Source organism: Meleagris gallopavo, chromosome 5 (genome assembly GCF_905368555.1).
Source record: "Meleagris gallopavo chromosome 5, MGAL_WU_HG_1.1, whole genome shotgun sequence".
NCBI classification, from domain to species: Eukaryota; Metazoa; Chordata; class Aves; order Galliformes; family Phasianidae; genus Meleagris; species Meleagris gallopavo.
Window position 1 is genome coordinate 31,314,102 of NC_139408.1, and position 27,953 is coordinate 31,342,054.

A 27,953-nucleotide genomic window follows, 5' to 3' on the forward strand; every position below is an offset into this window, starting at 1 on the left:
CACAATCCAAGAATCATTCTTAAAGTGACACATACATCAAATTGTAATGTGATTTCCAGTATCTAATCTATCACTTAAGGGCAAATAACAGGCATTCTGTAGTAGATATTTTTTATTTCTTCATTAATTGTTCTTAGATTTTTCAGACAGTGCTTTTTTTACTCTTGTGGCTTTCTCTTACACATACATATATTTTTTGGCGTTAAAAAAAAAAAAAAAAGAGCTCGAAGGTGGAAAGGCAGACAGAGACAGGTTGTATAAATGAGAAGAATACAGAGACTTCAATTTCCTTAGAGTTTTCTCTTTTTTTTTGTCTTTATTACTGTAAATTGTTACAGTTGATTCTCATGTACAGTAGGAAAAAAAAAAGGAGAATCTGAAACTAATTTTGATGAAAATATTTATCTTGCTTGGAAAATACATTGTCTCGTTTATATCAGAACTAGTAACCCTAGATTAATGAGCATCACAATACATTAATAATAATTAAATTATTATAATTAATGTGATGTTTCTGGCTAACATGATCTATTCAGTGTATCTCATTGTGAGAGGAAGTTCTACTTTTTAAACTACTATTCTAGAGCCTCCACAAAAAAAAAAAAGAACAAATAAAGCTTTTGGGCAGTAGTTAAGCAGTAGTATAAACCTCCTGTTGTAGTTCACATCTAGTAATGCTGTGGATTATTAATTAAAATATTATTATATAATCTTCATTAAAATTAGAAATTGAATTGAGAACTTATTATCAGGAGAACAACCTAGAGAATATGAAGCTAACATCTGTACAGATGTATAAGAATCTTTTGGAAGTAAGGATAAAAAATTCTTCAGTTCTATAGAAATGTTTGACTTTTAGGAGATGTCTTATAATTTTAAAAAACTTCTATTTATAACTATCAGTTTTCCTTTCAAAGTGGCATAGACAGTTGGGCTTTTTTGTGGAGGGTACAATAATTATTTGATTAACTTTGGTCCACAACAGCACTGTGACTAGATTTAGTTTCCTTTCTATTGCAAAAACATATAGCTATGGCTAATGAATGAACTTGAAAGACTCGGGAATAAATGTATCTGGAATAATTTATTTTCTAACTATTGTATTTCTGAAGCTCATTAAGAAAGACTGTGTAGAGCCATGTGATACAAATACAGAAACTACAGAGAGACATCTGCAAAATGGATAAAAGTGAAGGCTTGTAACATCATTAAAATATGTTCCTGTTGATAAGTCAGACCTGTGACAGTCTGCTCAAGCATGTATTTCAACAGGGCATTAAGTTTATGGTTAGCTATTGTTTGTTGATTTTTATGCATGCTTTCACTTACTACTACTTAAATATTCTTCTAGCCAAGTTCAGATGGAATGGATAGGTGAAATTTTCTTGATGCTATGTGAAATAGACCTGCCTCAAACTTTTTGTTATTGAGTATGATTACGTAGATGAAGAAAAGAAGCTTCTTATTTCTATCTCACTCTTCCAGTTCTTCATGGCCAAGCCTCCCCTCCCACCCCCCCCCCCCCCCCCCCCCCCCCCGTCATCTCAAATTGCTGTTGATATATAAACCCGTGCTTTTAGCTAACCTCTTCAGGGCTTCATATCTTACTGAGTTAAGTTTGAAGAAGCCACATTCTTTCTTTTTCTTTCTGTCCTACCTAGATGCTTGAGAAGAGTATGAAGGGAGTATAATGTTAGGCCTTCTAAAAGCACGCCTTTTAAATACTATTATATAATGATATCTAAAATTTTTAAGGAAAGTGAAGTTGGTGCTTTCGGGATGATTAAGTGTTAAACTACAGCTACTTCTATTTATTTGTACTTGCTGTCTGTTGTTTATGCCTGAAATTTGAACTTCATGGAGCCGGAATCTTTTTGTCTGGTGTGCTCCCTTATTTCACCTAGCATGGTTTAGTTTTGACTATTTCCCTTACTATGGTAGCAATAGTCATATCAACAAACGCTGAGCATCAACCTGACTGAGTTCCAGAAAATATATTCCTTGGGCAAAAATGCCTGATGTTGATCTTGCATACTACAGCTACAGAAGTTTTAAGTTGTTTTGCAGAGAAATAAGGACAGATTTATGTCCTGCATTCTCCCTGAAATGAGGACATATATAATGTTTTAATTGAAATAGTGCAGCAAGCAGACAACCAGTAATTTTGTAGTAAGCAATTGATGATCTTGAAACTGAGAAAGTGCTCTTCAGCTCTGTAATCTGCCAAACACATTTCACAAACTGCGATGGGAATGGTATGTACTAGTTTTTCTATTTTCTATTCAGGGAAAAATATTTTAGTATAATTAATGAATATTATGCACAAAGTTTAATTAAATTCTGAGAAATGAAGTGTATTTTTTTGCAACATTCTTCACTGTATACATTTTTTTAAGGGATTCCAGTCTCCGTTAATGATTGTTTTACACATCAGGTGTGTTCTCATTGAAGTTCATAAAAGCTGTGTTAATCTTAGTTGTGTGAAATATTACGATAACTTTAAAGGTGACTTTCAAGGTCATATATCTTGACAAAATATTGTAGAAGTGACAAAAATATTTGGCAGTCTGTTTTGTAAAGTAAGAGTTTATTAAGAACCCAATGGTTAATCATGAAGTTAACACATACAATGATTGCCTGCTCTGCCCTCACCTTGTTTCCTATTAATTCAACATCACACCATGACAGTAGAGCAGATTGTCATCACTTCATGGCATTATACATAAAATGTGTTGTTATAAACATTGCATCAAATCAAGATGTAGGACATAAAATTAGACTAACATGTTTGACAAAAAGTGATACCTTATCTCTCTGAATTTTGTTCCTCAATTTAAACATCACTAAAGAGATTTTTTGCAAAATCTGTTTATCGTTATTCAGTGCTGGAAAGGAGGCAGATCAGAGAAACAGAACATTCTTGCAAAATCAGGAAGTTATGCTGAGTATCTTGGAAGGTCTTTGAATACATTGAACCCAGTACAAAAGAAACAGCACCTTGTGAAATAGAAGAATTAGATGTGCTTTCAGTAAGTAAAAGAGGAATGGTTTACTTTGTTTTTCTGGGAAGTTTTACAAGTTCAGGGTTAAGGCCTGAGTTAGAACATAAAGCTCCAAGTATCTTTATATCTAAATTCTAAGAGGAAAAAAAATAGCAACTACAAAAAAACCAGACAGCAATCAGATTTCAATTTTCAAAATGAGCTGTTCCTTCATCCTCAATGATCCTTCATCCCCTTATTTGTTTAAGGTTAAACTGACTAGCATAAATAGTAAATTATTTTGAAATCTGAAGTTAGAACATGTAATTCTAAGATTGTCTTTTTCAAAACTAGCTTTCAACTCTTTTTTTTTTTTTTATAAAATTCATATTCAGTATACTTTCTGTTATTTTGATTTTCCAAGATGGAAACATGAAAATTCAAATAGAAATTTGAAAAAAAAAAAAAAAAAAAAAGAGGAAAACAAAGTATGTAAATAAGACTTAAATAATAATAGCGCTGTAAAAATCTTCCATAAAGTAGCTTAAATTGCCTCTCCAGTATAAAGCATACGTGCCCAAAAGAATGATTGTAACAACAAAACCAGAGCTAGAAGATGATCACAAGTGAAGCATTGTAGCAAGTATTTCTGTGCTTTATTCAAGTTTTCTCTAAAATTTCACTGCTTTTGTCGTTTCCCATTAAAAACTATTTCATAGCCTATGGAAAGCTGGGAAAGTTCTTTCCAATAATCAGCATAAATACCTCCCTAGTGAAATTTGTCATCTTTCTTCCATATAGCCCTTAAGCCCCACTAATATTTTTTTCTCTACCCAAACAATCTTTAGAAATGAAAAGATAATTTTTATGTTATCACTTCAACACTATCAACAATCAACTCAACACATGAGGTAATATATTTTTCATCCAGCTTTTCTTTAATTGAGGTCACAGCTTTTAATATTACTTTTATTTCTTTAGCTTGCACTGCATTCACATTTATTTGATAATATTCTGGAGCACAAATTTGATTAGAATAGAGTCTGATGCAGAAAGGACCATCTTATCAAAACCTTATAGAGATGTACACTCACCTTTTTTCCTGATGATCTGATGTCTCTGCAAAATCTTTCTTTTGATCAAAAAAGATCAATGTATAGTGTTGCATTACATGAGCTATTTTTCTTGTTATCATAGGGAGAAAAGATGACTTGCCATCCCCACTAATTACCAGATGTTCAGGTTTATAAATATCTAAGGTGTGGCGGCCATAGTGGTGAAGCCAGTCTCTTTTCAGTGGTACGTGGAGACAGGACGAGGGGAAACGGACATAAGCTGCAGCACAGGAAGTTTTGCACGAATGTGCGCAAGAACTTCTTCACGGTGAGGGTGACGGAGCACTGGAACAGGCTGCCCAGGGAGGTTGTGGAGTCTCCTTCTCTGGAGATATTCAAGTCTCGCCTGGACGCCTACCTGTGCGACCTGGTGTAGGGAACCTGCTTTGGCAGGGGGGTTGGTCTCGATGATCTCTAGAGGTCCCTTCCAACCCCTACAATTCTGTGATTCTGTGATTCAGTGACTGTACTTGAGTGGATGGGTTGGAAAGTGATGTTACTGTGGGTCAGTGTAACCTCCATGTACAATAGCTGCGCAATGAACTCCAGGCTCACATTCTACTCAGAAAACATATAGATGGTACTACTAGTTAATTCTAATATTTGGAATTTAGCAGTGCAAATGCAAACTGCTTCAACTTATAGGTATGAAAAAATGGAATAAATTAAAATTGTCTTTTAATAAGGTCTTAGAAAAGAACTTCTTGAATTTTCTGTAGCATGTGCAGGGAAATCAATGTGTTACTTGATTCTCCCTGCAGGACTTACTGAACATGCAGTAAATACCAGATCAACCAAAAAAAATTGCACTGCTGGTTATTTTGTTTGATATTCCCCATAATATCTGTCCTGAACCAAAGTATGCTTCTTGGATTGGGATAGCTGAGCACTGTCCTAATTAGTGAGTGCTGATCTTTCTTCTCAGCCCTCCTGCTTCTCTGTCCTATTGACCCATATTTTGAATGTTATCAGTCCTAACAAATCTTACACTTGTTCTGACCAACAACTGGTGTGATGACCTGGAACTTTGCACAGTTATTTTGCTTTGGAGTCTGAAATAGCTATAGAAGCTGGGGCAGCAACCCCTGACAGTCTCTGAATTGTTCCTGAAACTACTCCTTACAGCTGCTGTGAGATGGAGACTGCCATTTTTCTCTCACATGGCTTCCACCTTTCACCAGGTCTGTGTCAGACATGTAGTGACAATTATTTTTCTGCCTAGTTATATTTTTCTTTCTAGTTTAAGGTCATAAATTAACATTTCTGCCCAAGTTACTTGTCCAGACAGTACTGGCTGCAACGCTTTTGCTAGAGAGATTGCACAGCTCCTCCAATTCTTGGTGACAACACGGGACTAAACACTTCCTTAGTATTTTTAGTGTGCACTAGGACTAAATCCTTTGCAAAGAGCTAATACAACAGATAAATTAGAGAAGAATCAATTCTGATGAAATCATCAATTTCTGATGAAATGATTATTTGCATTATGTCTTCCTTTCTTATGTCTTTTTACTTCCATTTATATATTATTATTGGTCTTATCACACAGCCTTTTGGATTACAGAACAGACTGAGAATTCATGTGCAGTGAAGACAGGAGTCATTTATGCAGGATATTCTGGCAGATTTTTAGCTAAGTCTCACTGAGGAATGCCTGTGAAGAACAGTTGACACGCTAGAGGGAAGGTATGCTATCCAGAGGGACCTGGATAGGCTTGAGAGGTGGGTCCCTGCCAACCTCATGAAGTTTGACACTGCCAAGAGCAAGGTCCTGCATCTGGCTTGTGGCAATCTCAATCACAGATACAGGCTGGGTAAAGAATGTCTTCATAGCAGCCCAGAGGAGAAGGGTTTGGGAGTGCCAAATGACAAACATTAAAAATGAACCAGCAACGTGTGCTTGCAATTCAGAAGGCCAATTGTATCCTGAGTTGCATCAAGAGAAGTGTGAAGGTTAAGGGAGGTGATTCTGTCCCTCTGCTCTGCCATCTGAAGTACTGTGTCCAGTTCTGGGGCCTCAACATAAGAAGGACATGGCGTCCATAAAGAGTAACCAGCTTTGCTGCACTCCTTTGACTGTAAGGACAGCTTTCCCAGGAGAGGAAAAACTTTTGAGTGTTTCCTTAAACAGTCTGAATTTCAGTCTCCTGAAGTTCGATATCTTGACTTCTATATGTAGCGTAGCATAGCCAATATGAGTTAAACAAGAGAACTGGAAAAGTAGTGACCTCTATTCTAAACATATGCTTACTTTTTAATCCCTGAAATCAAATACATAATAACAAATCCTTGTTTAAAAAGGCCTCTACCATTGTGGACAAGTGAAGAGCTGAGAGTTAGATGATGAGGGAAGAAATTTTGACAAAGAACTTTATAAAGAAGGGGCTGTAGAATGTGTCTGCAAACAAATCTGAAATAGCATGACAAAAAGGAAAGAGCAGCTTGGGATATAGTGCTGTAAGCAAACCAATAACAAGACACACGCACAGCCACACAAAAATCCCAAGCAACAACAGCAAAAAAAACTCCAAACAAAACAAAATCAGCTTCTTTTGTATCTTTTCCTGAGGCAGGAAAAGAGGGCTAGATATATACTGTTCATTATCAATGAACAGAATTATATAAAGATTCTGATTTTTTTTTTTTTCAGTTGGTGAAAAGAAACCGTGCAACTCTGAATTTTTGTAAGCTGTTCAGGTAAAAAAGCAGTAATATTGCCCTAACACAGTAGCTTGTCTGTCCACACTTTCCCTACAGAGCCACTGAATTTTTTCAAGTGAAACTTAAATGTTTACAGGCTTATTACTTTTTCTCCTAAACCTTTTCATTTTCTGGATGGTATCCAGGAAGATTATCAAAGAGACTTAAGAGTTACATTAACATTCCCCCATGCATTCTTGTGAGGAGTGGCCCTTGCAAGGCAGTTCAATAAACAGATAAATCAAGGGAAGACATTCATAGACATATCAACAATGGGATATTTAACATAAGTTACAACTTCCTCTCTTCACACTAGCAAGCTTTATATAGTATTTGATTCTTGTGCTGCAAAATTATACTTTAATTTTTAAAGAATAGCTCTAGACAAGTAAAAAAAATTGGCAATATACCATTCCAATAATTTATTTTTAAATTGTTTTCACAGTTGCAGAGTTGGCTGTTTTGTATTTTAATAAGCATATCATTCAAGTTAAAAAGAGTTGTATGGAACTAAATTTGGTTTTGAACAGGAAAATTCAAATGACAAAAATTGGCTAGGTTACTGCTTGTTTTTTGTTCATCTCACCTTTACAAAGTGACCATATGTTATATCTTCATTTCTTGGCAACTGTAAGGGTTACATGCAGATACAGTCCTTCTGTTGATACTCTCTTTTTCATTGTAGTGCTTCTGTCTAGAGGCGTCATTTTGTGAACAGCTGTAATGGTGTTATTAAAAGCAATACATATATTTTAAAACAAAATAGTAGACATATGTGCCTACTGTCAATGCAAGCAAGTCTATCTAAATGTCATGTCGAGTGTTGCAATGGCTGTAAAACAAAGCTGCTTTCTCCCATTTGCATTTCTGAAATCAATTTTGTGCTGGCTTACAATCTGTCTGCTTAAGAAAAATTATTCTGGGAGATGCTCAGGTATGAACTTGGCACACAGCTATAGATCCAGAACTTGTTTCTTCACTGCCTTGCTCCCTTTTTAACCTTTTACCCCTGTGGAAAATAGGTACAAAACACAACTGCTCATTTTCAGTAATATGGCATATTCATTTTTCATAAGTGATGACATAAGATGCAACCAATTTAAGTTACAAAGACTGATTGTATTTGATGTTTTTATTAAAACTGTTTGGCTGTTCTAGCACTAACTTTAAATAAGCCCTCCTGATAATCTGTGACTGTGAAATTTCCCACAGTAAGGGTCAAATGCAATATGGCTATGATTTCTTGAAATTAATATTAAAGCCTGCAAAATGCCGTTGGTTTTCAGATCAGTTTTCGGTTTTGAATATTCTTGTTTATTACTGTCTGAAAGATCTTTGACTAGAAAAATGTTTTGTAAACATGCAAAATATGTGATTTATAATCTTATACTTTTGTACAAATCATTATATGCAATTATGGAATTATAATAGACATGCTATAGTATTTACATTTTATCCTGTCTGTCAAAGTAATAAAGCCAAATGTTAGTTATATGTGTAAATTCAAATTCCTTGTTGCTAGATTAGACTGTGAACATCTGGATTATAGATTCATAAACAATACTGTATAGAACTAAAAGCATCATTTGGTAGGCTTTCTTTCTGATTACTGTTACTATAGTATCTCCAACAATGAATGGGAGTTGCAGAACAGATTTTTGAGTAATTTCATATAATTCTGCAAATTAACAAACAAAATCTGAGGATTGCCAAAAGAAAACTCCCTTCTTGCAGAAGTTCTGACAAAGCTGTTTTTTTTTTTTTTTTTTTTTTTTTTTTTTTTTTTACATTCCCTCAGAAAAGACTGCCAAGTTCAAATTTGCAGCTGGAATGGTCTGGCTTCTTTACAGGCAAATCTAAGTAAAATCTTATGATGAGTATTTCTAGACTAAAATGATCTACCTCTGAGGACTCTCAAGAATGCATTGACTTTTTGTTGCAGTATTCTTAGTAATGATGTATTAAATAAAGCTATGGATGACAATATTCATGAAGAGAGTACACTGGAAGAAAATCCAGATATATTAAGACACCATAATCCTTCTGTTTTTGCCCTTTTAAAATTCTCAGACAAGTTAATAGCATTTATTTTTTCCTTTATGTTAAGTTTATTAGATTCCCTTCCATGTATAAATCTGGCATATCAAACCACAATTTGCATTGTCAGCTCCTATGAGTGAAATCTATTACAGTTACAGAGCTGTCCTGCTTTTGCCTTTGTAGCAACTTTCAGACCACAATAACCATCATCAGTTTAAAGCAAGCAGATCCATTACATTTCCTCTGTTCCTACAACCCCACATTAAGCTAATATTATCTATTTCCCAAGTGAAAAAAAGCCCTTCCAGTCCTATCAATTATTAATTCCTTGCTTGCAGCTAATGTTTTGTTTGAATTATTTAAACACATCTTCATTTATCAATAAACATAAAATGTTAAACAAAGAATACTGATGAAGGGCATTATTTAAACCATAACATTTTATGAGATTATTTCAAGCGCCTTTTTTGATTTATTAGCACAATATTTTTATAATTGTTTTTCCATTTCTAAAAAGAAAACAAAACAAGAAACACCATGTTTCTGGGTAACATCAAGAGATTTGGACTCTTACTGAGTGCTTTCAGGAATGTTACATTTTGGTTTGCTTTTTCAGAAAGAATTTATAATGCTACATATGCTGAATTCCCAATCCATTTGCTAAGAAAATTCAAGACATGGTTAAGATATAAGATGCCTGTGATTTATTATTAGAATAACAGTTACTGAAGTTCACTTCAGTCTCCATTTCTTTTTTTCTATTTCAGCCCTTGTATCAGAAGCTGACTCGAAGAGTAGAGCTATTGGCAAAAGACTTAAAATTACAAGCGTTGCAGTAAAATAAAGCAGTGGCTCATCCTTTTTATTACCTTCATATGCCTATTTTGAAAGAATAAGGGGAATAAAATTGATATTTTCATATTGATTATTTAATTCAAGTTAGTTCTATCAATATAAATAACCACTGATGAATATGGAACATTATAAAAAATAGTTTTTTCTTGATTGGTTATCAGATATGTTAGAAGAATTTTAAATTAATAACACAAGCATATAAAAGTAATATTACTTGAAATTTCTTAAGAGTACTTGAGGCTACAAATTTTACCCCATGTTCACTGTGACGTGTATATTTTTCTGTTGCTACAAAACTTTGAAGAATCTTGTTGAAAACTGCAGTTGAATCATGATCTTCAGACAAAACCCTTCATGATCACATGCCATTTTTAAAATAAAAGTAACCTTGACAGACTTCTCTATAATAGAGAATGACAGTATTGCTTTGATGATCCGGATTATAGGATGTATACATTATGTCTGTAATCTTAACACGAATATTTATCTTTTTAGTTTATCCATTGAAAAACAGTCCTTAGAAATAATTACTTGAGCTCATTTTAATATCATTTTATCATTTCATCAATTTTAAGATCTCAGTAAAGGCTTCAACAACAGTCTTGGTCCTTTTCAAAAATATGCTTTCCAGGGGATTATTAGTCACCTGGAAAGACAGACAAAAGGCAAAAGCTGGGAAGCTTTGGCTGCTCAATTTTATGATAGGCAGCTGGGGTACTCACTGAATAGTTTCACTGATTAAATGTGTAGTGGAAGAATTTCTAGTGACAGTAGGCTGCGTGGTTTGATACAAATACTGTCAGTGTCTCCAAACTGTATTCATTATTTTTAACCTTGTGAGTCTGTGGAGCAGTTGTTTCCCCCTCATTCTCTCACTGTGAGCTAAAAATTGCTGAACTTTTGTGTATATAATTGGATTTTAAAGAGTAGAACGACATCTGAAGGCCTGAGAAATGCTTCTGAAGTACGGGAGGACAGAGAGAATTTCTAAAAGATTTCAAAAATGCAGTAATTTTCCTTCCCAATTACTAAAGCAGACCAAAGTGCATTGCTGATGCTTTTCAGGAGCAACAATTTGTCAGGAACAATGTTCAAAGTTCAAATATACTTTGTTAGTTTTATTTGAAAATATTTCCATTTAAGGCTTTTAACACATTGCTGCAGAGAGCAAATATTAATATCCTGCAAAATATTTGTTCACCATTGATGCTCTGTGTTTGTAAGGTGTCTACTATGCATATGAATAAAAAATCCAAACCAAGGAACCAAAGGTGCAGCATATCCTGCTGAAAGCAACAGGCTCAATGCCAAGCTGAAAATTGCTCATCCAAGGAAGGCATGAATATAGCATATTTAGAAAAAAAAAAAAAAAACTTATCCAGTTTCAGCTTTCAAGAAGAGTTACTTGAAATACTTTGATAATAGATTACTCTGGAAGATTATTTATTAAAGGCACACAATGAAATAAGTTTGTTGGGTTTGTGTTGTTTTGGCTTTTAATGAACTACAGAAACATTTTCAGTATAACAGCAGTATTTTATGATTGGAAGAATACTAATTATGCCCTAAATACAGTTAGTGTGTAAAATGGGTGGGTAATATGCAACTATGATTTCCAGGAAAAGCAAGCAGATTATGCTAGTAAGTATTATCTCCTTTCTATTGTTAATTTGAATCATATAATCGTGGAAATATTGATAGAAAGGAACTACTGGAGGTTACTTAGTCCAATTTGCTGTTCAAAGCATGATTATCACCATCAATTTGTAGACTTTTATAATTTTCTGTGGAATGTAAGTTTAGGTGAGATTATGAGCACAGTAAACACTTCTCTGTTTTGTCTACTGTAAAATAAATGCAACAACTAGAGTTATATGTGTACGTATGGTTTTTTTAGTTTGATTGTCCAGGAAATGTGTCTTGGCTTGACTCACTATATGAAATTAGGAAAACTGTCTGCATCTAAGACTAATTATTCTAAACCAGACAGTTACAGAGCAGATCATACACAAGCAGTGTGATATGTGAGGAAATATAAGAATATGGCAGATGGCAGTTTTGAAGGTTCCCATGGGAAGCATATCTGTGAAGTTGTGTCCCTCTGTGTGTAAAGATGAATGTTTATATGCCTTCTAAACTCCTCCTAGACACCAGCAAGCATCATCACAGCTTTGATTTCATTCCCAGAACTACTAATCTCCCACATCAATATTTCCTGGAACAGGACCACAGTGTTGAAAAGCCGACTGGCTCTTGCTGTAGGCAATAAGTCATGGAAAATGTAAAGCAGAGTGTAAATATACCTGCACATGTGGGCATAGGAGTGGGATGTGGGCATCCTTTTGTCTCCACCAAAAGGTAGTATGTCAATAGATTCATGCTTACCCCTATTTAAAAAGATTTTAATATTTATCAATTTACATGACTCCTTAAAACTGTGATACAATAGTTAATTCCTAAATTACTGTGAAAATCCTATGGAAGTACATATTACAGCCACATTAATAACACATTAGCTCATCATGATTAATGTTACTGAAATATATGAATTAATAATGATTTGCCTCTTTACCAAGCTTTTTTTTTTTTACCTTGACATGAAGAGGATCCATGGCATTGATTATCACAAATATAATGGATTGATTCATCATTTATGGGAAAAGGAACTGCTCTTCCCATAAAACTTATTCTTTTATTGCTTTTTGTCCCCCTCCTTTCCTCAGTAGATGTATTATCTTTGGCAGGAATTCAAACCATCTATAGATCATTCGTAAGAGTCAATTCAGCTTCAAATACTGTGACTTGAATGGTAGCCGTGAGACAATGAGTGGAACTCAGGCAAATGGGTCATCACGTATAAAGTCTGTCGGGAAAGAAGATATTTCTAGATAATGAAGGTTAGGCATTAATGGCCTCTGTACCGTGAGGTTAGGTGTTGTTGCAGCTGTTTTATTTTGGGTAAAGTTGATTTACCAGTGTATGTTGTGATATTTATATATTCAAAAGTATCATGATGATATACAATGCTTCTGTTTTGCCAAGCAGAAGAAGGCTTATGTCCTTACTAAAATTGGAAGATATTGAAATTAATTTCTAGATAGCTTCTGTGTTCTCCTTAGCAGAGGTCATTAGTATTCTCATACACATGATCATATAAGAGGCATCTGAAAATGATGCCTTTGTCCTGCTCCAATTATAGGAGGGAGAGAAGTTTCTTTAATACATATGTGTACTCGATGGTGAGATTAAGACACAACAGGTCAAATGTTAGCCTGATAAGTTTATTACAAATACTAATTGCTTACAGAGATGGGGAAGGGAAGACAGGTGATAGAAAAGAGATAGGAAATAAAAGCAAGAAGTCTGTGTATAAAGCAAGAGAGATAGTCACCACCATGGGTCCAGTGTGGTTCCTACTTCATCCGTTGATCCCAAAAACTCATCTGGTCACCATGGGGGATGGAAGAAAGACAGGTAGTTTCACATCATAGGAACAAGCTAGCTCCAGGGTGTTCTTTCCTATGAGATTTTTTTTCTCTTTTTCCCTCTGCCAAGGGTTTTTTTTTCTTTGGGAGTTCTTCTCCAAAGTATTTAGTTTAGTGGGGACCTTTTATCCCCCCACTTTTCAGTTTCTTTTTTTTCTTCTTCTTTTCTCTCCATTAGTGTGAAACACCTGGTCCAACAGATAAGCTAGTAGAGAGCGGTGCCTTCATCGCCATACAGAGGCACTTTTGCCTTTTGCAGTGGTCAGCTCCTTCAAGTCACACCCCTTAAAAAGACTGCTTGTCCCACTTCTGTTTATCTTTACAATCATAAGCAGAAGTATTGTGGCACAGTGACACCCACCAATTGCCCCCATAGATAGTTCACAGTAGTCAGTTTAGAGTCTTATCACCAAAAAGGTCTCACAAAGCAAACTTTGAGCCAAAAAAATAACAGTTTTGTCCTTCACGGCCTTCTATTTTATTATGCTGGCCCACAGTGTCAGAGGCAAATGTTGGTATGGTAGTTGAGGTTGAAACTTCCCAACAACATCCCTTTGCATGTTGTTTTCATGAGACAGATGGCAGCAGAGGGGCAGTCTGTCAAAATGGTGTCTGACACGGAAGCGTGTATAAGGCAAAGGTCTGTCATTGAATTCCACCATGAAGAAAAAGTGGCATCCATTCATCAATGCTTGTTGAAGGTTTGTGGTGACCATACAGTGGATGTGAGCACAGTGAGGCAGTAGGTCATGTGTTTCAGTACAGTGACAGTGGGTCACCTCCACTGGTGCAGATTTTTATGAGCAGCATAGACTGGCAAAAGTACATAGTTAGTGGTGGTAATTGTGTTGAAAAATGTTTTATAGCTGAGAACTTGCTCTACCAAGCATTGTCTTTGTCTCTATTGTACTTTCCATGGAAATAAATATGTGGTTCTACTTTTGGAGTGATACACATATTAAGAGACTCACTTGTTAGTATGCACTTGGACTCATTTTTCATCGCAATATTTTATGGATATTTAAAAAGTGGTAATTGTGCTGCTTTTTTTTTTTTTTAATATAACACTAAGAAACAGAAGAGATTCAGTATTTTGGTTTTCTTTTTACATCTTCAGTCTTTCAAGGACTTAGTAGCTAAAACAAAGTTGCAAGAGCATAATGGAACTCAAAACAATGAAGAAAATATGGCATAGGTTAAGAATGTGGGATTATGCATAAAAAAGATCTTACTCCTTATATAAAGAAATACACCTTTCCACTCTCTGTCCCCCTATGATGCAAATGATCTTTTACTCTACTCCTTTTCTAAATAGAGAATGAACTGTTTAGTTCTCAGAGATCATAGATACACGTTGAATTTTCCAGATAAGTCAGAAATATAGGACAACCATTCACAAAGGCATTCATCTGCTCACTCCAATTTCTGTCCTATTTCTTTAAGTGTGTATGGTAGAGAGGCAAATTTTTTTATGCTGGTACATGCTGTGACATTGGAACTTTATCAGCATTATACTTAAAATACGCATTTAAATGATCAGCTGCTTTTAGTCTTTTGCTGTTCTAACTTTTACACTATAATTCTTCCTCAAAACCAGATGATACTTTGATTGGAGAAAACATCTCAGTGAGAAAAAGAACTTTACATTACACAAAATCATATGAAACATAAATTCAACAACAACAAGAAGAAAAAAAGAGTTTTCTAAAGTATTGATTTTGTGTAATGTAAAGTTCTTTTGTCATTACTCAAGATTTTATCTCCCGAATTCCTCCACATGCTGATAAAAATTCTAAGTATGGTAGGTATATCAATGGATGTCATCCATGTCTTGATGTTTTGCTTTGCATATAAATTCTGGTTTTGTCCATCTTTCTCAGTCTTTCTGATTTATATAGGGAATCATTTAAAATACTTTGCAGGTATGCAAAAAAGAAATATACTCAGCCTCATAAATTCGAAAGGAGACTGCCTGTGAGATTTCCCCATCTCCAAAGATGAAAAATAAAAATAAAATATGACTACAGTACGTTGAGTTTTCCATATTGTTTCCAAAAGTCTGAAAACCATATGTTTAACCACACTGTAAATGAACGTTTTTCTGATGGAGAGGGTCGTATAAAGGTCATTTCCACCTTGAACTGAGAGTTTAGGAATTCACTGAAAGCCTATATATTAATAGTAAAACAAAACATGAATTTTCTTTGAAGATCCGGTCTGACTTTCAAGATCTGAATCTAGAGATTGTGATTATGTAGTCTGCTATTATAAATTCTAGTCACTTAGCACCTGTACACAAAAATGTATTTTTTTATTATTTTTATATAATTTTGGAATAACCAGTTAGTATAAATTATTTTACTGAGCAGCTGAATTTTTTTAATACTGTTGGAAGTAAGGCAACGTGTTTTTCTCTACTGTTTCTTTAAATCTCTGTGAAATGTTCATTTAATCAAGGTCTTAAGAAAGAAGCTCATGTAATTATCTCAATTATATCCATGTAAGTCCAGATTCACATCTATGGCTGTGGCTACATCTTGGTATAACCCAGATATTGAGGACTTCTTTAACTAACTCACTCATAAAATTTCTTCTCCACAATTATTGCACAATATTTTGGATCACTTAATAGTTCATAGGCTGAATTTCAGGATGAGTACCTAAATGGATCAGATACATTTATAGTGGCTGGAGGGAGAAATATTAAAACTTTACAACTTATCTCTCCCCCAAATCCTGTACTGCAAAATAACTGAAATTCATTTGACTCTTTTGAATGGGATGGTAGAAAAGTCATAGAAATATACACCACTGTCTGAGTGGTAGTTTGTTTGTTTTTTTTTTAAGTAAAGTGCATTAGCCACATTTCTGATGAAAAGGCTTGAACTATCCCTCCAGAAGACTTACTAAGAGAATACTTAGTCATTAACTATGCTTTTTTAAAAGCCAAACACTTCTTGCCTAGAATCTCATCAAATTTCAAAATCAATTAAACTCATTAAAACATCTCAGGGTATTTTCTTAATTTTTCTCTTAACACAGTAGTAGCTTAGATGCTGCTCCGTTTTATAAACATTTTCAGTTGGATTATTTGGTTTCCCTTGCTGAAAGAAATCAGTGTGAAACATCTTTTCTTCGAAATAATACTGTATGAAGAGATTTGTTTTGTTTTTCTCCAGTAGTTATTTACCAAGCCATAGATACGACAAAGCTAAAGAAACATGTCAGCTTATTCTATGTATCAACCTACTGCATTGTTTATAGTTAAGTCTTTTTCTGTGTCTTAGAACAACCCCAGACATCAAATATGCATTATGTTTCAAATTAGTCAACGCTGCTGAATATTCATGTTGTCCTATCAACCACAAAGTAAATCTGAACTTTTTTTGTCAGTGAAAGTGTATGCCACTGCTATATTAATTGTAGAATCTACTCCACAAATATCTTCAAGCAAGTTCTGACCTCTGTCTGAGAAAATGCAGGGACAATAAATGACTACAAATATATAGCAGAAGCCCATAGCTATGAAAGAATATATTGTTGATGTATCCTTGAAGTAAGATATCTGCAGGGCAGAACATAATGGGAAGCTACAAGTATAGTGATCTACGGAGCAGCACATCCAGTCCAAAAAGACCAGTATCTGTTGCAGTATAGAGCTTGAACAACTTCTGTACATCAACTTGCTTTGTTGACATCTTATAAGCTGATTACTCAGAAAATGTAATGAAATTGTGGGCCCGTGATGAGTGAAATGTCAATTTCTTTATGGGGATAGTCACGTGCAGATTCCTCTGCAAAAAAAGGGGAAAATGTGCAGGCAGTAGCCTAGGATGTAACATTTCCTGACAGAAGAGATTTTTGAAATGTGGTCTCTCAAAAGTAGACAACATTGCAAGTGCCAAAGGCAAATAACGATATGTTACTTTGTCTTCATCATTCGACCTAAATTCATTCTTACATGATTCTTTTCAAACTTGCTCTTTTATTTTACGCATTGGTTCATTTGCCTGAATGTAATAGATATTTTATACTATATGAAAGCATACTTTTCTATTTTTTCGATTGAGGGATTTCTTAATTTTTCAGGATGAGAATTTAAAAACAATAATCCTTTATCTTTGATTTTATTTATTATACAAACCTGAGAACCTATTTTGGATTTCCAACAAATCTGGATTTTTAAATCATATTTGTCCACACATGGCATTAATTTAACTTTATCTTGCCTCCCTGCAACACAGCAACAGATGTTGAATACTTCTGCTTTTTAATACATTTCTGATCTCATGAAGATTCTTTTCAGGAATAGACAGAAATATGTTTTTAAGCTACAGCTCATTTACAGAATTGTCTCTGATGAAGTTTTTTTTTTGTTGTTAACAAAATGGATTTAATTCCTTTTTCAAATATTTATTTTCTGAATTTGAAGGGAATTTGCATTGGGAAATAATGTAATGCTTAAAAGTCATCTTTTTTGTTCATGCAATTAAAGTAGACATGGGACTAGAATGCTGACCTAAATTCATCAGTTCAATTGCTACAGCGTATTTTAACTTCTTACAGATGTACTCTTGAAATGGTTAACCCTTACTGTCTATCTTCACTAACATGACCTTATCTCTTCAGATTCTGATTTTTAACGTGGATATTTTAAAAAATTGTTGAAAGGTTGTATTTTCTTATACACTTGAGACAATTTCAAAGGAGGTATTTGCCAAGTCTCATCAATACAAGTGGACCGATTTGTTTGATGTTACCAAGTCAAAATAACTGTAATCCATCTGAATCACTCAGGTGAGACCTTCATACAGCTGGTTTATATTAGACATAGCAGTACAAAAGAGCTGGAATTTATTATTGAATCTGACCTCATATTTATTAATAATTTTTGTGGTACAAAGAATATGTTATATGGGTATGTAACAGCAAATAGATACATATGCAGATACTTGTTCAAATGCTATATGAATTATCTGTTATGGATAAAAAAAAATAAGAGATTCACTATGTTATTGACTAACTTGAATTAATAGCATCAGGGAAGAGAGTCATATCCCTCCCATAATCACATATTTTCTCATGCATAACTAATGATGCTTAAGAAAAAGTATGGGGAGTGACCATTCTGTATCCAAAATAAAGAGAAAAATATTGTGCATCATACAAACTTTACAAACTTATACAATTAAGATAGGGAAGGTTTTGCTCTGAATTTTTTTCTATATATATGTGTGCAAAGTGCTTATAAATATCCATCTCAGGAAGTTGTCACTAATGACATAAACCTTTGAATTAATTTTACAGTATTGGGAAAATAATTTTTTATGCAATTATTAAAACATAATTATGTTATGTTGTTCCACTAATATTCATCTAAAATGTTATTTAGACATCTTGAAGCAGATTCACCAGTTCTTTGTGTCTTCTCAGGACATTTACATTCTTGAATGGGACTTGGGGATGGTTGTAAAATGCTCTGATTACTACACACATAGAAAGAAAAAGTAAGAAAGAAACCAAAAGAGAAAAAAAGCTAAAAAATGAAGATGGAAAAGAAAACTTCAAAAAATGCTACAAAAACATTAATATCACTCTACCTGAGGGTTTTAAATTTTGAAGTTAAATTTAGTTCTGAACTGGAAAACTAAAGTTAATATAAATAGTCTTCTGTTTCCCATTTCAGTCTATAACTGTCTGAAGTTTGCTCTTAAACCTTAGGTAAAGTTCATCATTTTGCTTTTCTTAAAGTAGTAAAATTCAGCTTCGTCAAAGAGCATGCTTAAAACTGTATCATTTGCATAGAACTGTTTAGGAAAGGGTATTGTTTAGGGTTTACTGTTTAGGGTAGGAAATTGTAGAAAGGGTAAACAGAATTCTACAGAATGAATATTTTTAATCTGGATTTTTTTTTAACTCAATGGATGGTTAGCTAGCTGGCCATTGATGTTGTAGTTTACAAGTTATCTACAAAAAAACTTTGTGGAAGAATTAAACATGATGACAGTATCTTGCCAACATGCATCCCATGGGCAGTCTTCTGTTGCAATCTATTCCACTACTGTAAGGCACAGCCACATCAGTTGTGTGTGCCACTCATTGCAGAACAATTTGTATTTTTGGATCAACGGTGAATATAAACTAAGCAAAAAAACTCATATCTCAAAAGTAAAAAAAAAGTCTATTTTTTACTATTTCCTATTCTAGTTTTTCAGTTGAAAATAATAACTTTTTTAAACTTTATAAGAAAATGAGATGCTTGAAAATATTTCTACTACAGATGTTCTTGGTTTTTTTTTTACTTGTGAAGGCTTGAGATAGAACTGTCACATCCAGTGAATAGTATGCTAATGTGAGAACCGTGCTCATCTGAAAACACAGAATTAGTACTGTCCATTTAAATAGGAAAAAAAGAAAAGAAAAGAAGAAAAGAAAAGAAAAGAAGAAAAGAAAAGAAAAGAAAAGAAAAGAAAAGAAAAGAAAAGAAAAGAAAAGAAAAGAAAAGAAAAGAAAAGAAAAGAAAAGAAAAGAAAAGAAAAGAAAAGAAAAGAAAAGAAAAGAAAAAGAAGACAGAGAGAAACTAGGGAAAACTAGCTCAGAATATTGAGTGGGAAGGTTTGCATTGGGTTTTGCATTGGGTTTAGCTAGACAAATGTTTTTTGTTCTATTTCTTTAAAACAGATATAATATTCAGAGGCCATTTGCTTTAGAGAGGGAATTAATCCATGTAAGACTGAAGACTTATTTGATTATCTTATTCAGACATTTTCACTGACTTTATATTGTTGAAACAGCCTCAGTGGCCATGTTTGTACTAAACAGATAGTACAACAAACAACAAACAGATAGTTTGTACTAAACAGATAAAACGTTATTGGGGTATATGCCCCTTTTGTTTAAGTAGTATCCCCTACACTGGCATGCTGTTTTATTTTTCCATGTCTCCCAGCCAACAACAGCTCTTGATTTGGGGAACTATACATGCAACTGTCCATCCCCAGCAGGTTGTTTCAATGGGACCACTCCAGTTGAAGGGTAAATTTTTGTGATGGTTTAGTAAATGAAATCTATTACTTAGCCTCAGAGTCTAAGAACATTTCCTAATTGGTTGGGTCTAAGAACGGTTCCTAATTGGTTTTATTTGGCAGTAGAGTGACTAGAGAGGCATATTTAGAAACTGTCATCAGTGGAAAGCTCTGCTGGAAAAACTTCCTTTTCAGCCACTCTTATCCTGGCCTATAAGTCACAGAAAGAAATAAACTACTGCATGATGATTCTGAGATATCTGAGATGAATAAGAACATAGAACATAGTATAGTATCTGAGAAAAGAATAATGTCTGATTTTTTTATTCATCACTTTTTTTTTTTTTTCATGGCATCTTTCAGATGGAATGGATAGATTTCCTAGAACTACAACTTATTCTCAACTGAAATTTACCTGGTGTAGAGTAAGTATTATTAAAAGCAGAAACGGTGTTTACTTATAGCACTTGAAAAATAGCTTTTTTCTTTATACCAAAATAATTATTTTCTCCATCTTATTTGCATGATACTGGGGAAGAAAGAAAGACAGTGACAGGTACAATCAGAGGTAAATTTCATATATAATTCTTTCAAGAAGGATTGATTAGCTGTACTGGTGTTTTACAATTTTATTTTTGTCTACCATTAAAATAATTATTTATTTTATTTTTTCTATTTTATTTTTTCTACAAAGCAAGGTGATAGCAAAGAGGTAAAGTATAGGAATGAAAAATAAAATCTGAGAATTCTTCAGTCATTTTTAAAGAAAAATATTTCAAAATTAAAGGACTTAAAATTCATTTATGAATAGTTTTTCAAATAGTTTGTGAAACTTTTTTTTTTTTAATTATTTCAAAAACAGTATTTCATTGTAGTAAACTAATTACAAGAATTTCTTTTCTGTCTTGATAGCAATGCAGATCAACCACAGGAAAGACATCTTCAGAAAATAATCTGAAAGGCAACCTCTTTATGACAAGTAAGAGTAATCTTTCATGATTAAATGATATCTCTTCTGTTTAAATATTGTAAGAGGTATTATTTTTTATCTCACTGGGCAGTAAATACAAATCTTGGAGGACAATGTTTAACTTGCTTCTATTTTCAGATGCACAGTGAATTGAGTAGCAGCATTCAAAACCCAGGAATTGGCCCTGCCCTAAAGAATCATTGAGGCTGTGTTTAATGAATATCTGGCAGGATTGAGGAGAATAATAGCTGACCAAGAAGACAGATAGCTTGGTTAGGAAGAGCTCATGCTCTAACTCTGAGATTTCCCATCACTAAAAATCCTTAACAGTGAATTAATTAAACAGTAATACCAGGGTGATGATTTTAACTATTTACTTCACCTGCCTCAAAAGGCAATGAAATAAAAGTCCTACTTTAAAATTTACATGTTGGTGTGTGAAATTTTATTTGCCTTTATTAATAAGTGCTTAAGGTTAATTTCTTGTCAGGGATCATAATTTTATCCATTCCTTGTGGATAAAAGTACATAACTCAGTGCTTGCAGGCTTATGTTTAGAGGCCAAAAAATTTCAGCAGTGGAAGGGTGTCTACTTCTATGTTATTGATAGAGTACTTTGATTATGTCACCGAAAGAAGTGTGTTTTAATAATCTATATAATTACTGAACAAGTGAGAATTAAATTTTACCGTAAAGAGACATCTGTTCTAATGCATAAAGTGGCAAAATACTCACTGGGTTGAATGTACAAATTTGATCATCTGGAACTTCTAGGAAAGATTTCCAGCTGATTAACCCAGAGATCTTACCTTCACGTATTGGTGTTGTATAGATTAACCAAAATCCCAGCTAATGTTAGGTATTAAAGCCAATAATTGCAAGTTAAGTGGAAGATGAATGAACCTAATCACAAACAGAAGACAGTGTTCCTGGTATTGTCTTAGTAACTGAGTCTGATCATTTAATTCAAATCATGATGTCAGCAGCAAGCCTCAGCTTCCTTTCCCCAAACTTCTATCCAGTGACACTTCTGCACTTCATTTTATTAGCTTTCTGAGGCTTTTATTCTATTTCTCAGGTTGAGAAGGTGACCTTAGTACTAATCACTGTTAATGACATGTGTTGTTTGTTTTTTTTAATTGCCAAGGAAACATAAATAGCAAAATATGTGGCATGTTAATGTATCCCTTTGCAATCCAGAACAATAAGACCCTAATGTGCCATGCAAATTTAAAGTGAGATCGCTGGGTAATTGGGTACATATGGTGATCCTAAAAGAAAAAGTTCCTATGGAGAATAATTAAAAAGGCCTTTTAAAAATTATTTTTGCTGCTTAGATATTAGTTTTAGATGTAAGGAGGGATTTACTTTTCCTTGCCAGATGTATTGTCATTTTATACTCTGCAAATTTGTGGTTTTAGGAGGCTATCATTAAAATAAGTCTTGATTTCAGAATGAAAGCCTCAACTTTTATAGGACTGTCCCATCCATATCTGCATCCCTTTTCTCAGTGAATGTTCTGTGAAAGAAAAAGGAAGGCAATTAAAACAAGCCAAAAGTCAGCTGTTAGATTAGAGTTGCAAATCTTTTGTACTGCTATGAGAATAAAAGAATAGTTAAGTGACCTTGTCTTTAGTACCCAATTTCATTCTACCCAGATGAAGAACACAACTGCAGGTCATACCAGTTAAGGACTGAATCACCTGGAACTGCGCTGTCCCCTCCACTCTCTGTAACAGATGCCTGTTTTTATGTGAGTGATTGCACTGACAGTTAAGAGAGATGAACTTAGGCCTCACTTCTCCACATTTTTCATCTGTTAGTGATAATTCATAATGCAGAGTTGTTTGATGCTTTATTAATACACAAGCATGTATGAAAATGTCCATTAAAAATTGCTAAAAAGTATTATTCATAATTGTGATTACTGGGACAAATACTGATATCATACTGTGAAACAAGTAAACAATATTTTAATCTGGACAAAGCCCAGTAACATTATTACAGCTCTAATTGCTAGATTTAGACATTGGGAATGACCTTTTCAACCCAGAGGCCAGAACTTCTTTACATGTCAAATGTGCTCTCAGAGGAAATCCTGTATATCATGAAAAGTCCCAGCTTGAAGAACTGAAAATGTAGTACTCAGTTTCATTCTTAATTTTTTGATGTTGGGTTTTTCATCATGAATAATATGTTCAGAGGATTATAGAGGTGATCTGAACTGTGGCTTATGTAAAACTGAGCAGGTTTACACTGAGGTGGAATGATGTTGCTCTTTGTTATGCTCTTTAGGAAATGACTGAATGGGAAACAAGTAAACAGGTACATCTTTTTTTGAACCATTGACAAAAAGGCAAAAAAAAAAAATTATTTCCTTTCGCAAGTAGGAGGTCATGTTTATACGTTTATATATCCTTCATATTGTCAATGAGATGATAGTGGGGAAAGTCTATTTTGATTTGTCTTTCCTAAACTCAGTGAAATTTTACAACATAGTATTGAGATCTAAGACACTCAAATCAGTCAGATATAAGTCAGCTTTTGAAGATATATGTGTACGGAAAACTAGTTCAGCTAGTCCTCTACCTAAATGTATTCTGAAAAGTCTGGAGAAAGTTTTATTGAGTTTTAAAATAAAGAAGTGGAAGTTTGAACAAGGAGAACACATCTTCATTTGAATTTGAAAGTATCAAAGAAGTAGACCATAGAAGTATCTGCATACCCACAAGCAGTCACATAAGAATCTGTATGTACTAGTAGAATACTTATTTCCAAGAATTCTTTCCTCAAGTATAGCATTTTTAGAACAGAAATGAATCAAAGAGAGCTGAACTATCAGAACCAAAGTCCTTTTTTAGTTACCAGTGCCGAGGGATATGTTATGGATGAACTTGTTAAGCAGAGTATAAATAACAGTATTTTTTCTGGCTTTCTTTCTCATGTGAGATCACAAGCTCTTTGTGAGAGCTACTAAACAGATGGAGCTCCATTAACATGGAGCAGGCCCTGTGAGCTAGCTGTGTTTTAATTAGATTTATACAACTTTCATGATACACAGAGTAGCCTCTAATGCTGCCCAAAGAAACCTCAGGACCATCAAAAGTGCTTCACAAGAAATTAATTTCTAATGTTAAATTTTATTAGGTAAATAACAATGCTTCATAAAATAAAACAGAGCTTCATAGAAAAGGTAAACAGAACCTTTCACTGGAATTAGTTTTCAAGCAATTTCCTGAGCTTGATCTTTACAAAAATTGGAAGCAAAACATCACATTAGGTGGAAGTAACTGAAGCTTCTAATCCTTCTGTTTTTTGTTTTTTCTGTTTAAACACTCTAATCTTTTATTGTTGTTGTTACTGTTGTTGCTACTTGTCTTAAAAATACTTTCTTCATTATTCATTATTATTGTTGTTATTATTTATTATTATTATTATTATTCATTAGTGCAATGTTTAATTTATTATCCTTCAGCCGTAGTTCTTTTCTGGAATTGTCATCATATTTAAGAGTTGAAGAGAACATCACTCATACTTAATACTACTAATAAACTGACTTTCTAAAGTAAATATTACTAACTTTTAACAACACATTATATTCTTTACAGTTGCTAGCTGGCCAAGAATTTTTACAGCTGCATTATCTGTCTGACAAAGAAACAAAAATTATATTTCATTTTCAATAAGTACCTCATTTTTCTATCTACATCTACATCATATCCTCTGTTTAGGAAATAGTAATGATTGAATGGCTTGAAGTGTCTTTTGCTTCAATTACATTACATGCAAAATCCTATGATATGGCTTCAAGTAAGATAAATAATTGGTTCTCTATAACCTGTGAAACAATTTGAACATAGTGCACCATAAATAACTTGTGTACATTCACAAAGTAAGGTCATGGTTGCCTTAATTCCTAAATAAATTTATTTTGAAAATTTTGAAAACCCTTTATTGTGTATCAAAAAGTTGAAAGATTTCTCAAAGGAGTACCAACCTATCACAGCAACAACATTTTAAAAGTCATATACATACACATATATGCATTTATATATATCTATATTTTTTCTGCAAATTTAGCATGTTAAGACATTCATAGATAGGCATATGACACTGAAATTGTCTAGAAACATGTTATTTTGCATGGTTTCTTGCAAGTATCTTTCAACAAGAACATTTAATGTCATATCCTTTTGAAAAGACTGATATAAAGTAGGATTATTAACTCCAACTGCAAATGAAGAACAAGGGCATGAGCATGGATTAGTTATGTTTTCACAACAGTCCATTTGTTTTTTTTTTTTTTCTTCCACTTTTCAACTATGAAATAGTTGTGTTTCATGCTTAGGTAGGTAGACTTGAATGAATTTCATACAGGTATGTATTGATTTTTTTTTTCTTTTTTTTTGAGTTCATGTAAAGACAAAAAGAATAAGTTGATAAGTTGCAAATGCTAGTAGTAAGAATAAAAAATAAGAAAAATGATATCACTTTTGATGACTGTTAGGGTGTTATCTGTATTCGCAATAAAGAACTTTTTCACTCTTCACTAACCTGAAGAAAGAAAAATTTTAGAATAAGGCCCCAAATAATTGGCAGTTAATGAGAATATGAGAGCTTTCTTTCCACAGCTGGAGAGAAAATAAGTTCCCTAAAAAATAAGACTGAGATGCTGAGATGCTGTCTGGAAGGACAGAGCTTCTCAGTGGAAGATTCATCATAAACTTAAGAGATTTCAAATAAATTAACCCTTGTGGAAACGTTAAATTTTAATATATTATCATCAGAAATCACATGTAAGATAAGGTAGAAAAAGAATGGTGCTTTCTAGCACAATCAGTTCAGACTAGTATGGAAATGAAATTTTGAAAATTCCTATATTGTCACTGTGGTAACTAGATGAATGCGCTTCAGGTGAGGTTCAAGCTGGATGTTAAGGAAAATTCTCAGAAAAGGTGATAAGACATTGGAACAAGCTGCCCAAGGATGTGGTGGAGTCACTATCCCTAGACTTGTTCAAGAAATGGGTAGATATGGCATTAAGGGACATGGTTTGATGGGCACAGTATTCTGTATGGTAGATATTGCTCTTCAAGTTCACTGTGCTGAACTACTGTTAATCATAGGGAACCTTTAAAACCTATCGCTGTCTCAAAGCAATACTTATTAGTCAGCAGATTGGTTGTGATATTCCTGTTCTCAATGATTAGTATTTTAATATTTCAATGGCTTTCCTGTCCATGCAACATTTATTATCTTCTGTCAAGATAATAAATACAGTCTTTTCCTAGATAGGAAGCACAAAAATATTCACAAAGTCAAACAATGATTGAAAAACTTTGTATAATTAATGTCTTATTAAATAGAAGTACAACCCCCAAAACACATAAGCAGCATTCCACATTTGAATGGAAGATCTAAACAATTTATTACCTTGTTATGCTATACAGCATGATTTTTCTCAATGGTAAGAAAGTTTGAGTTTCCAGAAAACACTAATTAAATGGTGGAGCACAATAATTTAATGGTTTTACAATGATAGGCAATGATGTAGCATATGATAGTGGTCCTATTTTCTAACCTTTTGGCTGATGCTGTCAGTCTTATAAAGAACATTTACAGAATAAAAACAGAAGATATAAAATTGTATTTTTTCTTTTATGGATAAACCAGACCACAAATGATTATTGGCTTGTCAAATTATGATAATATAATCCAGAAATTAGCAGAAAAACTGAAAGCAGAAAGTTGTTTTTGTGTCATTATTAACATTATTATTATTATTAACATTATTGTTGTATCATTATTATTATTATTATTTGTGTCATAATTATTATCATAATTAAACTGGATATGTATGTAGAAAAGACTGGATATGTAACAGTAGCAAAATAATATTAATGCCATACAAATATATTTTGTAGAACTCCTTACAGAGCTGTTTTTTCCTCTGATTGTCACTGTCATGACCATGAGAGCATTAGCAAGCATTACTGACCCTACTGGGTTTGATGCAACAGGCATGACATGGCATGGTGTAGCATGGCAGAGGAAATCTGACCCCAGGGAAATCTATGCAAGACCCCAGCAGTGAGCTGGGACAGGGACTGAAGGTCAATGGCTGAGCTCAGATGAAACCTGTGGGCAGGACTGTGTGTAGAATATCTGGGTGAGGCTAGTCAGGACCATTAATGCTCATTAATGAACACTTAGCACCCTGTCAATCACTTTCTCCTTCACAGTTATGCATCTTGACACAAAAAGGTGAACTAATAAAGAGATAACTGACAGGTGTTCTTTTCTTTCTTTCTCTTATTTAATTTCTAAAAAATAAGCTGTTATCAGAAATATTAATCTCATTTAATCTGCAACACAACCCAACAATTAGGTTAAACTCAACAGGCTAATCTTCTAATTTCTGTATGGGTTTGTATGACAGAGCTGCTTCTACAACAGAATGGAAACCAAATCTGATCTGATCTGTAATGTCTGACCAGTTGGGAAGCAGTATGCTGATTTTTTCTGTCATTTTTCCAGAAATGAATAAGTGATCATGTGGAATCAGGTTCTCATTCTCTCTCTCTCATTCTCTCTCATTCTCTCTCTCCCTCTCATTCTCTCTCTCCCTCTCTCTCTCTCTCTCTCTCTCTCTCTCTCTCTCTCTCTCTCTCTCTCTCTCTCTCTCTCTCTCTTTTCTCTCTTTCTCTCTCTCTCTCTCTTTCTCCCTTTTTAAGTAATAAAATAATTCAGTATCTTTTCTTTTTTTTTCCTTGAGGAAGTAA